A 12,091-nucleotide genomic window follows, 5' to 3' on the forward strand; every position below is an offset into this window, starting at 1 on the left:
AGATGTTTAGTGACAGTCTGGTAAGCAAAGCAATCTAAGCAAGAACTAGGAAATGCAGAAATGGGTTTTGTCTGGTTGCATATAATCTTTGCTCTTTTTAAACTCTGTGAGCTCTGAAATATATTTTTGGGTTACTTCAGTGTGTTTGACAAGACAGCTTGATATTTCCTTTTTTTGGAGAGATTTTCGCTATAGGGCGCGTGTGCTCGTCAGACAGACAGAGAGAGACATAGAGACAGAAAATGAGAAATCACCCCCCAAGGGGGATGGTTATGCTGCAATCCCTTCTCCTCCATTCTCCTCTCGGGATCTTGGGCATGCATGCACATGTACCCAGTGTGAGTTTAAGCCACCAGGTCGAGAACTCGAACCATGGTTGGCTACATGGGAGTTCAGGGACATAGCCATTACACTAACTGCTGGTCCCCAAAATGCTTGTTTTAATTAAATCAACCATCTTCTGTTTTTTTGGTGACCATAATCTCTCAGCTCACAGGAAACAAAGTGATAATTAATCTTCACTCAGCCTAGGTCATCAATTTGAAACTGATATAAAATTTGCATGCAATCTAGACTTTTCTGACATCAAATCTTTTTTTCCCCTGCCTTGAAAAACTTTGACATTGTAGAAATCTCATCAATTATTCACCATGAAGTTTCTCCTATAGTATTTCGACTGGCAGAAATATAAATAGTTTCAGTGCGACTCCTGTCAGCAATACACTATAGACCCTGGAAAACACAAATTAGCTCTTTTTAAAAATTATTTCAAGTTCCGTTAGTCTAAATCTGCTGAAGAGGATGATGTGTCTAAAACCAACAAATTATGAACATAACACAATGAGGACAGTGAGGATTAGCTTAATTTTTTTTAACTGCACCTAACTTTTTTCTTTGAAAGCTCAATTTCCTTATTTTACACCAGATTATCCAGTGCCTAAATGCATCTGGACTTTGCTTAAAGTTAGTTATTTTGTTGAACCATTTTAAACCTTTTTGCCAAACTCTTATTTGACCTATCTTGGGATTTTACTTAATTATTTAAGAGCTACAAGGAGGAGAAGGAATAGTGGGTGATAAAAGCTGCAACTGTCTCCATTAGAAAATAGATGAAACCTCATATTAATTTGTCTGTTGGACAGAAAGCAGTGCAACAACTTCTTTTTTTTATTTTTTATTTTTTTGGAGAGGTTTTTTTTTTTAACTATAGGGCGTGTGCACTCGCCAGACAGAGAGAGACAGAGAGATAGATAGCGAGAAATCACCCACCCCCCCAGGGGGGATGGTCACGCCACAATCCCTTCTTCTTCATTCTCCTCTCGGGATCTTGGGCATGCACGCACACGCGACCGGTGTGAGTTTAAGCCACCGGGTCCGGGACTCAAACCGCGGTCAACTATGTGGGAGTCCAGCGACATAGCCATCATGCTAACTGCTGGTCCCTAGCAGTGCAACAACTTCTGAGGTCAGTGATTTAATAATTTTATTTGGCCATGGAAAGATCATCTAATTGATTCTCATGCTTCCATGTGTCAACAATCAAAACTAAGAAGGTGAGTTGGACAAGAACTGGTAAAAGGTTAAATGTCCCTGGGCCAGCAGGTGGCATGGAGATTAAGAAGCTGGATCCCACATGCCTACTTTGCAATTCCTGTCCCAGACCCAGCATGTTTTTGGGTGCATGCATGCTCAAAATCCTGAGAGGAAAGTAGAAGAAAAGGAATTGCAGCATGGCCATCTACCCTGAGCTGATTTCTCACTTTCTCTCTCTCTCTCTGGAGATTGCATGTCCCCTATAGCCAAAACTTTAAATAAATTTAAAAAAAAATGTCCTAAAAGAACTGTATTCTTGAAAGAAATGCTTTAATCAGTATCTTCTATCAGATATATTCAGCCTCTAAAAATGGATTCTTTGCTTCAAATCTTGTCCCTTTCCCTTTCTTTCCTCAAAGAGCAGCCAAGGTAGTCTTTGGAAAATTCAAATCTAACCACAGTGCTCCCGTTTTAACTAGACTCAGTATAATTTTGGGAGTAACTGCACTCTCCTTGTTTCTGAACACATAGTTCTTCAAACTATTCCTTCTTTACATTTGTAGTCTCATCTTCTGCCCCAGCTCATAGGCTTTGCCCCATCCCTATCATATCACTTAATGTTCCCAAACGTACATTCTCCCTTGCTTTGGCACTTCTGTGTTATTAGGTCATTTTCCACAAATCTTCTCTGCCCCCTTTGACTGATTAAATCCTGATCACTTTTCATTCAATAATCTTCCAGAGATTCTGTCATGAATGATCTCTTCTAGGAAGCTTTCCAGGAAGCATCACCTTGAATCTTCCTCTGTAGTCCAGTATCACCTGGTACGATTTTTCATCAGTTTTATACTTATTAGTTTACTTATGTTCTCTTTCCACTAGTCTATGTGTTTTTTTTTAAAGAGTTTTAATTACATGTGTCACTGCATCCCAGGTGCCTAGCACTTTCCTGGGGTACATGCACTGGATCATCAGTGAATGAAAACTGGTTAAATCCATAGACGGTGACGAGTCTTGTGTTCAAACCAAGACTCTGACAATATGTCTCTGTATGACCTCGAGGACACTCTTACATACCTGAAAGCCATGGTCATTTTTTTCGAACATAACAAGAGAGATTTCTTTTCTCAGATAAGTTGTTATAACCATTAGGGCAGTGTAAAATTCCTGAACTTTCAGAAGGGGAAAAAAAAAAAAGGATCAAAAAGGTGATCGCATTTTTATTACACAGATTCTTAGTCCTGCAGCAGAAAAGATATTTGTTAAGGTTCATGACTGTGTGAGAACAGTAAGTGGAGAATAAACTGAAGTTGATGGATCCTTTCACTTCACTTTTTTTTCTGAGCTCCCTAGGAATACTTTGTTGTTAGAGATGCAAGGGGTTGTCATAGTTTTCTTTTTATGCTTTATAGTTCTATATTTCCAAGTGTTCAGTTGGTAAGACTATTTCCTTACCATAAGAACACTGACATTTTCAAATCAATACCTGCTAATCAAATTTGATTAGCTGACCCTCAAAAAATAACATCCTAACACAGAACACATTTCTACTTTTGGAACATTTTTGGCATTATCTATTTTTCATTATTTGGTACAGAGAAACTTTATTGCTTAGGGATATTCAGTTCACCTGGGAAACAAAACTTGAGAAAAAGACAGCTAGAGAAAAATGTAAAGATAAAATGGAAAATAAATGGCTTTAAAATGTGTTATAAAGTTACTTACGTGGGGAGGTCACAAAACCTATCTATCTCTCAGGTCAAATTCTCTGAAGTTTCTCTGTTTTATTAGGTTTTAAGTCCTAAGGTGAAATAACAGAAAGCTAATTCTAAAAGAAACATCAATAAAGCACCGAGTATGTATCCTTTTCTTCTTGTCAGGGTAGCTGTTGAAGACAAAATCAAGTATATCAGAAAGTTCAGAGGATTAAAAGCCAGAATAACTAGGTTCTACTTCTTTAGTAGTTTTTGCTATATGGTATATGTGCTTGCCAGAGAGAGACAGAGAGACAAAGACAGAAAGGAGAGAGAGATGGAGGAAAAAAGAAAGTGAGAAATCACCCATCGGGGGAATGTTAACCCATCTGTGTATAAGCAAGTAGTTAAGAATATTTTATCTTGTCAGTACCAGCAGGTAGTGTGGTGGCTAAGGTGCTGGACACTCCCACATGGCCGACCATGGTTCAAGTCCTGGACCTGGTGGCTTGCTTTCTCACTTTCCATCTTTCTCTGTCTCTCTCTGGTCAAATTAAAATAAATGAATGAACAAATAAAAATAAATAAATAATTTAAAGTGTTTATTAAAAAAGAATATTTTGTCATGTTTTCAGCATCACATTTTGAGCATATCAGTTAACTGAAGTTGTGAAGATAGTGAGCTGATTATATACATTGAGAATTTGTAAGCACAGCATACACTACTTCCTCAGGGAAAATGCCTCCTATATGCTATATGATTGAACAAAGAAACCAATAGGAGGGAAAAGCAAGCAGTCTCCATTGATTTCCCCTGATTCCTCATAGGCCTTACTAATGCACTTGAGGATGTAAATAATGCATACAACAGATTGCATTAGAGGTGATTGTCTTTTTACTGCACGATAAGTCAAAGTACATTATTAGTGCATTAGAGACTGAGGATCAGTTCCAGATTGCATAATCTCTTTGCCTAATGACTGCCACAGATGGGGAACTTGAGAGCCAAAGAGACTGAACAAGACTACCTTCATAGTTTGTCTCTTGAACTGCCTTCTTTTGCATCCTAAAAATAAAAATGTTGATGAAACAAAAACTTTTTTAATGCATGAATTTTTATTAAATATAGGAAGACATAAAAGGTGTTGATGATGGAATATTATATTGTCCTTTGTCTTCCTTCTAAAGCCTATGCTGGTTATTATTTTCACTCAGGCAAGGTAATTAAAAAATAAACTGATTTTTACAGCCTTTGTGAGTGTCTGAGTAATACATCTGGGGAAGGACTAGATATCTAAATCCATTCTGGTATCTTCCTGCTTAGTCATGGTAGATGTTCAATAAAGCAAGATGGTTCTTCCATATAATCATGCATTATTGATAAATAACCAAAAGTATTTTCCCCTTGATCATACCTTTATATGTGATCTACAAAATGTTCGTTGAACCATTTATGTTCCAGTAGAAGCTTCACTAGTCACATGCGTTGACCTTGTCACAACAGAGCAATTGTTCTTTTAATTTTAGGGCCACTGATACATAGATTATCTATTTCTGCAGCCTCTTGCCTCCCATGGCCTCCTGTATTATGTTCAGTATTTGGCTTTGGTGATCATGTTCGATGGTGAAGCAAATGCAGCTTCCTCTTGATGGGTACGTTGTGTTTTTTCCCCTTCCCTTCAGTAGTATCTGTTTCAAAGTGCAAAAGCTGATTAACTTCAGTTAATGATGGGATGAGTGGAATTTATAAATGGGAAGGTAATGACATAGAAACACACAGCCTCTAAACAGAAGTCATGATCATTTTGATATATAAGCAAAGGTAAGCTTTTGACTTCATAGAAACCTCACTTTTTTGCCGAGTTCAGGTGGTGCAGTGACTAAGGCACCAACCACATGGCCAACCTCAGTTCCAGTCCCAGACCTGGCAGCTTGCTTTCTCTCTCTCTCTCTCTCTCTCTCTCTCTCTCTCTTCCTTCCTCCCTACCTTCCTCCCTTTGGTGAGTGAATGTTCCCTATAGCAAATTTTAAAAATAATAATAATGATAAACATTTGGTTATCAGAAAAGTCATGACATATTTTTTCTATGCAAAAAAATGCATCATTACTTTTCTGAAAATCCAATAAAATTAAATAAATAATTCTTTAATAAAAAAAGAAACTTTTTTTTTTTACATCTACTTTAAATTCTTGCTAATACTTTAGGAGACTTCCTTTCTTGGAACATAATAGGGTTAGGACTAGTTCTAAATTTTATTAGTATACTTCTTGTTTCAGGATAGTTTCGGACTTACAGAAAAGTTGCAAAGAAATGACAGACTTCCCATCTGTCCCATGCCCAGTTTCCCCCCAGTCATTATCTTATGTTACTATGTACATTTGTCAGGACTAATGAACATATATTGATACATTATTATTTACTAAAGTGGAGTTCTGACGGTTTAAAATTAGGATGAAAAGAAAATGAATTATGTAAGATTAGTTAAATAGTTGTTTCTTAATTTTAAAATAAAGACCAATTATGCAGAAAGAACAGCAGCATGAGGCCAGCCGGTAGCGTGGTGGTTAAGGTGGCTCGATCACACATAGCTAACTCATGGTTCCAGTCCTGGATCTGGTGGCTTTGAAACATACTGGGCACATGTGCATGTATGCTCAAAATCCTGAGAAGAGAAGGGATTACAGTGTGGCCATCCCCCTGAAAGTGGTTTATCACTTTCTCTCTTACTCTCTCTCTTACACCCCCGCCCCCGTTTCTTTCCAGTGAGCTCATATGCCGTATAGCAAAATTAAAAAAAAAAGAATAGCAGCATGCAGCTATATGTATCATAAATATCATTCCATATTAACTTTAGTAAAAACAATTTTAAAATTAAGTGTGGATAACTAGATAGAAGTGTATAACAAAAACATTTATAGATGATCTTGTATTATAATTCATTTTGATGTTATGTTTAATAGACTTAAAAGAATCATGTCTAAAATAAATTCTTCAAGTATGACCATGTATTTAGAAAGTATTTTCCAGAAAGATATCTTCCTTTTTTTTTTTTTTTTGGAGAAGTTTTTCACTATAGGGCGCATGTGCTCGCCAGAAAGACAGAGAGACAGAAAGCGAGAAATCACCCCCCAGGGGGATGGCCATGCTGCAATTACTTTTCCTCCATTCTCTTCTTGGAATCTTGGGCACGCACGCAAACGTGCCCTGGGTGAGTTTAGCCACCGGGTCCGGGACTTGAACCGCGGTCAACTATGTGGGAGTCCAGCGACATAGCCATTACACTAACTGCTGGTCCCGAGATATCTTCCCTTTTGACCTTTGCAAAATTTAAGTACCACATTGCAAGGTCAGTTGTCTCATTATAAAAACTGTTATTACAGTCAGATGTGCCTTGTGCCAGGTGTCTCACCACGTTTGATCTAGTCAATAGCCCTGCGAAGTAGGTTCCTTTTTTTTTTTTTTTTTAGAGAGATTTTCACTGTAGGGCGCGTGCGCTCGCCAGACAGACAGAGAGAGACATAGAGACAGAAAGCGAGAAATCACCCCCCAGGGGGGATGGTCACGCCGCAATCCCTTCTCCTCTATTCTCCTCTCGGGATCTTGGGCACGCACACACACGCGCCCGGTGTGAGTTTTAAGCCACCGGGTCCGGGACACGAACCGCGGTCGACTACGTGGGAATCCAGCGACATAGCCATTACGCTAACTGCTGGTTCCTGAAGTAGGTTACTTTTTAAATAGCGTCAACAGTAGGTTTATCAGGGAAGTGATGTTGACTGGTTTAATACCAAAGAATGTAATAAAATGTGAAAAAGATGTATGTATGTCATATGCTTTCATCTTTTATAAGGAGCTGTTTGAGGTGGCTATTTATAAAGAGGCTAAAAGATCAAAATTATAGGACCAGCAGTTAGTGTAATGACTATGTCACTGACCTCCCATGTTGTCGACCATGGTTCGAGTCCCGGACCTGGTGGCTTAAACTCACGCCAGGCGCATGTGCGTGTGTGTCCAAGAACCCGAGAGGAGAATAGAAGAGAGGTGATTGCGGTGTGGCCATCCTCCCTGGGGGGTGATTTCTCGCTTTCTGTCTGTCTCTGTCTTTCTGGTGAGCGCATGAGCCCTATAGCAAAAACCTCTCCAAAAATAAAAAGATCAAAATTATGTCGAACTTGAGCCAGGTAGATGGCACGGTGGTTAAAGTAGCTGGATCACACATAGCTGACTGCATGTTCAAGTCTTGGAGCCAGCAGCTTGAAAAAAACACACCAGACGCTTGTATGTATATGTCCCACATCCCCATAAGAGGAAGGAATGGAGAGGGGATTTCAATGTGACTGTGCCCGTGGGAGGGGCGGCGATTTCTCTCTTTCTCTCTCTGGCAAGCCTACCCATCTTATGGTAAAATTTAAAAAATTTGTATTTCAAACTGCAGGATCCATATTAGACATTTAAAAGTGAATTATAGTATTTCATTAGCCAAATTGTGAAGTTCTGTTAGCCAAGAATTGAGTGTAGAGAGTAGCAGAAAAATTTCCTGTTGGGGTAGAAATCTGTTATAAAGTAGAGGCTTAGGCTATCTGGGACTTCCTGGGTTCCTGACACTGAATCCTCTTCCTGATTAGAGAGTGACAAATAAGTACATTAGAGGGCATCATCCAGAAGTGTATCAGCCCTCTTGATTACTGTCATTTCTCTGTCTGATTGTCATAGCTGGAGTTTCTAGAATTTGGGTGCCTTTGCCTGTTTTGAAAGTGTAGAAAACAATCCAGGTTTATCAAGTTTATTTTTAAATGTAAACATTATACTTTGTGGAAAAACTTTAGAAGATTTTTGTCCTAGAACTGTTTATTAAGTGAAAAGTAAGTTTCTAAAGCAAAGGATAAACAGTTTAGTACTAAATGAGAGTTTCAGTTTTCTAATTGTTTTTGGATTCAGATAGGCAACTTGAGAGTTCATATTTCAACCTAAAGAAACATCATAATTGTTTTGTGTGTGTGTGTGTTTTGTTTCGTTTTGTCTTTTGGTCTGCTGGTATAACTTCATTATTGAAACTGAAAAAAGCACGTGTCGTTGCAACTTGTGTTTTCTGTGACAGATGATGGATTCATAATTTTGAAGATGTCTTCTTTTACTTCCAAATAGTATTTAAAGAATGAGGATGATTTGGAAAGAATGCCCCTAAATAGTCATCTCAGCCACTGTGTTGACTTCTCCAAAGGTAACATAAGTGAGGGGCAGGGCTGGCCCGGAGTGCAGTGGTTAAACGCTGTGCAGTGGGGACAGAGCCAGGTCACACGTGGCTGGTGATGCTTCAAGTCCAAGCCCCAGAGGCCTGAAAAACATGCCAGTTTTGTGTGTGCACATGTTCAGAATCTTAGCAGGACAGAAAAAATGGAGAACAAAAGAATTATGATGTGGTCATTCACCAGTGGGGAATGTCTCCCCTCTCTTTCTCTGGCTAGTGAGTGCACCTTCTGGCAATAAATAAACTGACTGATTAAATAAGTGAGGGGCACCCAAATAATGGCTGGGCATCTATGGAACATATCATAATTTGCTTCTTCTACACCATCTCATTTTATTGATAAAGATGAAGATACTTGACAAAGTATTATAGAAATGAACTACCTTCTATTAGCAAGCAGTTCTGCTCCTGGGTAGCTGCTTCCTGATAAATTAAGACCAATTAGTAAGATTACATTGCTCAAGGTCACGTAAGAGAATCAAGGGCATAATTTTTCAAGAACAAAAGCCATTATTAATTTTATTGTTTTCATCATAATCTCATGTACCTATGAAGCATCAGGAAATAATTTTGTATTCTTTTTATGTGTCAGCATTTTTTTGCTTGGTTGGTTCCTTTTTTATGTGAGAAGGAAGTAGCAGTGGTGAAAACAACAATAAAATAGACAAAACCCCCTCATCTCACTTAGGTGCTAGTTGTAAAAGCTAGACAATAGACAAAATAAATAAGGAATCTGTATTCCATGTTAGGTAGTGGTACATGCCACAGAGAAGTAAAAAGGGCTAGAATTTGGGGGTAGGGGTTAAGATTATAGTCTTTAATAAACCCAGGGAGGCTTCAGTGAAGAGGCACAGTGGATGAAGGTTTCAAGGTGTTGAAGGAGGGAGCCGTGCAGATATGAGGACAAGAGCATCCAGGTGAGTGTGAGCTCATATAGAGTTCCTGAGAACAGCCTGTGCTTGGAAGTTAAAATCATGGCACCTTGGGAACCAGCAGTTAGCGTAATGGCTATGTCACTGGACTCCCACGTAGTTGACCGCGGTTCGCGTCCCCCACCCGGTGGCTTAGAACTCAAGCTAGACGCGTGTGCACGCGTGCCCAAGATCCCAAGAGGAGAACAGAGGAGAAGGGATTGTGGCATGACCATCCCCCCTGGGGGGTGATTTCTCGCTTTCTGTCTCTATGTCTCTCTTTTCTGTCTGGCGAGCGCACGTACCCTATAGCAAAAAAAACCTCTCCAAAAAAAAAAAAAAAAAAACATGGGAACTTCTCACACATGGCAGGAGTGCAGAGCACATTCCTCTAAATCAAGAATATAAGCCTTCATGATATTTAAGGTGTTTTCTATCAATGATACTCTTTCTTTACCCACAGGTAAAATACTTGAATTTGACTTGAATATTAAAATATGGTTTACATACTGAAAATAGATGATTTGCTTAAGAGGGAGAGTTCTATGTCCTTTCAAGCTGTATTATTTTCTTATTTTTTAAGAGAGATTTTTGCTATCGGGCGCATGTGCTTGCTGGAATGATAGAAGGATGGAGAGAAATCACCCCACTGGGGGACGGTCATGCTGCAATCCCTTCTCCATTCTCCTCTCAGGATTTTGGGCACGCATGCACATTTCCTCCCACTTGAGATTTAAGCCACCAGGTCTGGGACTTGAACTGCCGTCAACTCTGTGAGTGTCCAGCCACGTAACCATTACACCATCTGCTGGTCTCAAGACTGATTTTTTTCTTAGCTCTTCATATGAATGATACTTTTTCTTAAGTTTTTGTCATAGAATGTGTGCGTTCACCAGAGACAGAGAGAAGGGAAAGTGAGAAATCACCCCAAGAGGAGATGGCCGTGCTGCGATTCCTTCTGCTCCATTCTCCTTTTGGGATTTTAGGCTGTATGCACACATGCCTGGCTTGAGTTTCAACTGGCTGGGTCTGTAACTTCAGTTGTAATCAGCCATGTGGGAGTCTAGCACCTTAACCACCACACCTGCTGGCTCCCATATTAATTCTTTAAAACGTTGCACCATTCTCTCATAATTAGTTGTGAATCACTTTTGCAAGGAGTATAGTTAGTTGTGAAATTATACTCTTTTTTAAAAAATATGTTTATGCTTTATGGAGAAAAGCATTCACCAATTCCTCTTTCTTCCTTTATTTCTGCTGTGTTGTATAGTTTCACTCAGAAGAAAAGGAGAAAATTCATGCAAACATTACACACAAAAGGTCATTTGTCCTATTGCTAGCTCCCTGGTTAAAGTTCAGGGGACTCACAGATAAAATCTCCTTTGCAAAATAATCACTAAGAAGGAAACACCAAACAAACTAAATAGATACTGCATTTTTTAATAATCTAATTCTCATTCAAATTAAGTTACATATTTTGTTCTTGTTCATCTAAAGCCCTAAAGAATTCATTCTCCAGAGTGTTCTCTTCAGGTTTGTCAGTGATGTAAGTTCTTTGTGTTTATACCTTTCTTGTTTGCTGGTGAGGGAGCTCCAGTGAGCAGAGACCCCTTTCCAAGTAGTTATGAAGCAAAGCAAAGATTCTGCATCAGAAGATCTAGTGGCAGTCTTCTCTGTGAATAAAATTTTTAAAAAGTAAAGCCCATGCCAATGGGTAAGTTAGTTCTGTGAGTGCCCAAGAGCCACCCTGCTCATTCCAATCATTACATGATTGGCCTTGGATTTAAAGGCCTGAAGGTGAATTATTCTGTTGGACTTAGATGGGGAGAGTTAGCCAGCAATTTAAGCATTTAAGTGGATGTGAACTTGGACTAGAGTCTATTCCATGTGTGAACAAATTGTAGCCATTTTACCTAGCAGGCTCTAATATTACCTTTGAATATTAAAGCACTTGTTCCTACAAATTCTTTTGAAGTATTCACTGTTCATTCTGAAAGGGGATACATCCCATAGGGCTTATGATTAAATGTGAAGAAATTTACTTTTTTGGGACTAACTCCAACTTTTAGTAAATAAGTCATTTGGAGAAAATGAGGAATTATAATGTTACCTACCCGATGAGGACATGGTGAAGCTCAAGTGAGGTTGACTGAGTTTTTAGTGTTCTTTCACACCAGATTCTAAACTTATTTATTATACATATATGTATGTATATATGGAGAAATGGAGAAATGAACAAATATGAATAAGCAGCGGAGAAATGAACAAATATGAATTTTAAAAATGACCTAACAGTCTTTCTCAAAAGATCACTTTGGGAAGGTATAAAATGAGAGAGATTAAAGGGTAAAGTAATTATAGTGATGCTATTGCTATAATACCAGAAAAATGCTTAAGTGCTAAATATACAGAATATGAATTATGGGTCCTAAGGAGGGAGATATGGCAGACTGGTAACTGATAGACCTTTCTCTCTCCAGAGATGAAACTTGACACTTGACTCATGGCATGTCAAAGGTAGAAAAGATCTTAGAGACCATCTGGTCCAGTTCTTATTACACAGATGTTAGGAAATGTAAGACCCTAAAGCTACAAGTTAATGGGCCTGTCTGTATCAAAGATTCCCTGAGCCCTAGAAAAAGTAGTTTCTTCTTATTATTTATGTGTTTGTGGATTCATTGAGCAAGCATTTGAAGTGCTTCT

At 38.7% G+C, this 12,091-nt stretch overlaps 1 protein-coding gene and 1 long non-coding RNA gene across 2 annotated transcripts in view; one reads left to right on the forward strand and one right to left on the reverse strand.

The window, feature by feature from the left end:
* The window catches only part of LOC102471472 (cGMP-dependent protein kinase 1-like), a gene marked incomplete at its 5' end in the record, with an annotated part of 641,417 nt that overhangs the window by 116,758 nt on the left and 512,568 nt on the right, over positions 1–12,091 (forward strand). The gene's annotated exons all lie outside the window — the stretch shown is intronic.
* LOC102470060 (uncharacterized) overlaps positions 1–12,091 on the reverse strand; it is a 37,387-nt gene that overhangs the window by 19,950 nt on the left and 5,346 nt on the right. The window contains exons 2-3 of the long non-coding RNA XR_335839.2: positions 4,643–4,916; positions 3,259–3,418 (exon numbers count right to left, since the gene is read on the reverse strand). This is a non-coding gene — a long non-coding RNA (uncharacterized LOC102470060). The remainder of the gene's footprint in view (positions 1–3,258; positions 3,419–4,642; positions 4,917–12,091) is intronic.

The sequence above is a fragment of the Tupaia chinensis genome, unplaced genomic scaffold, assembly GCF_000334495.1.
Source record: "Tupaia chinensis unplaced genomic scaffold, TupChi_1.0 Scaffold000546_1, whole genome shotgun sequence".
Classification (NCBI taxonomy): Eukaryota; Metazoa; Chordata; class Mammalia; order Scandentia; family Tupaiidae; genus Tupaia; species Tupaia belangeri.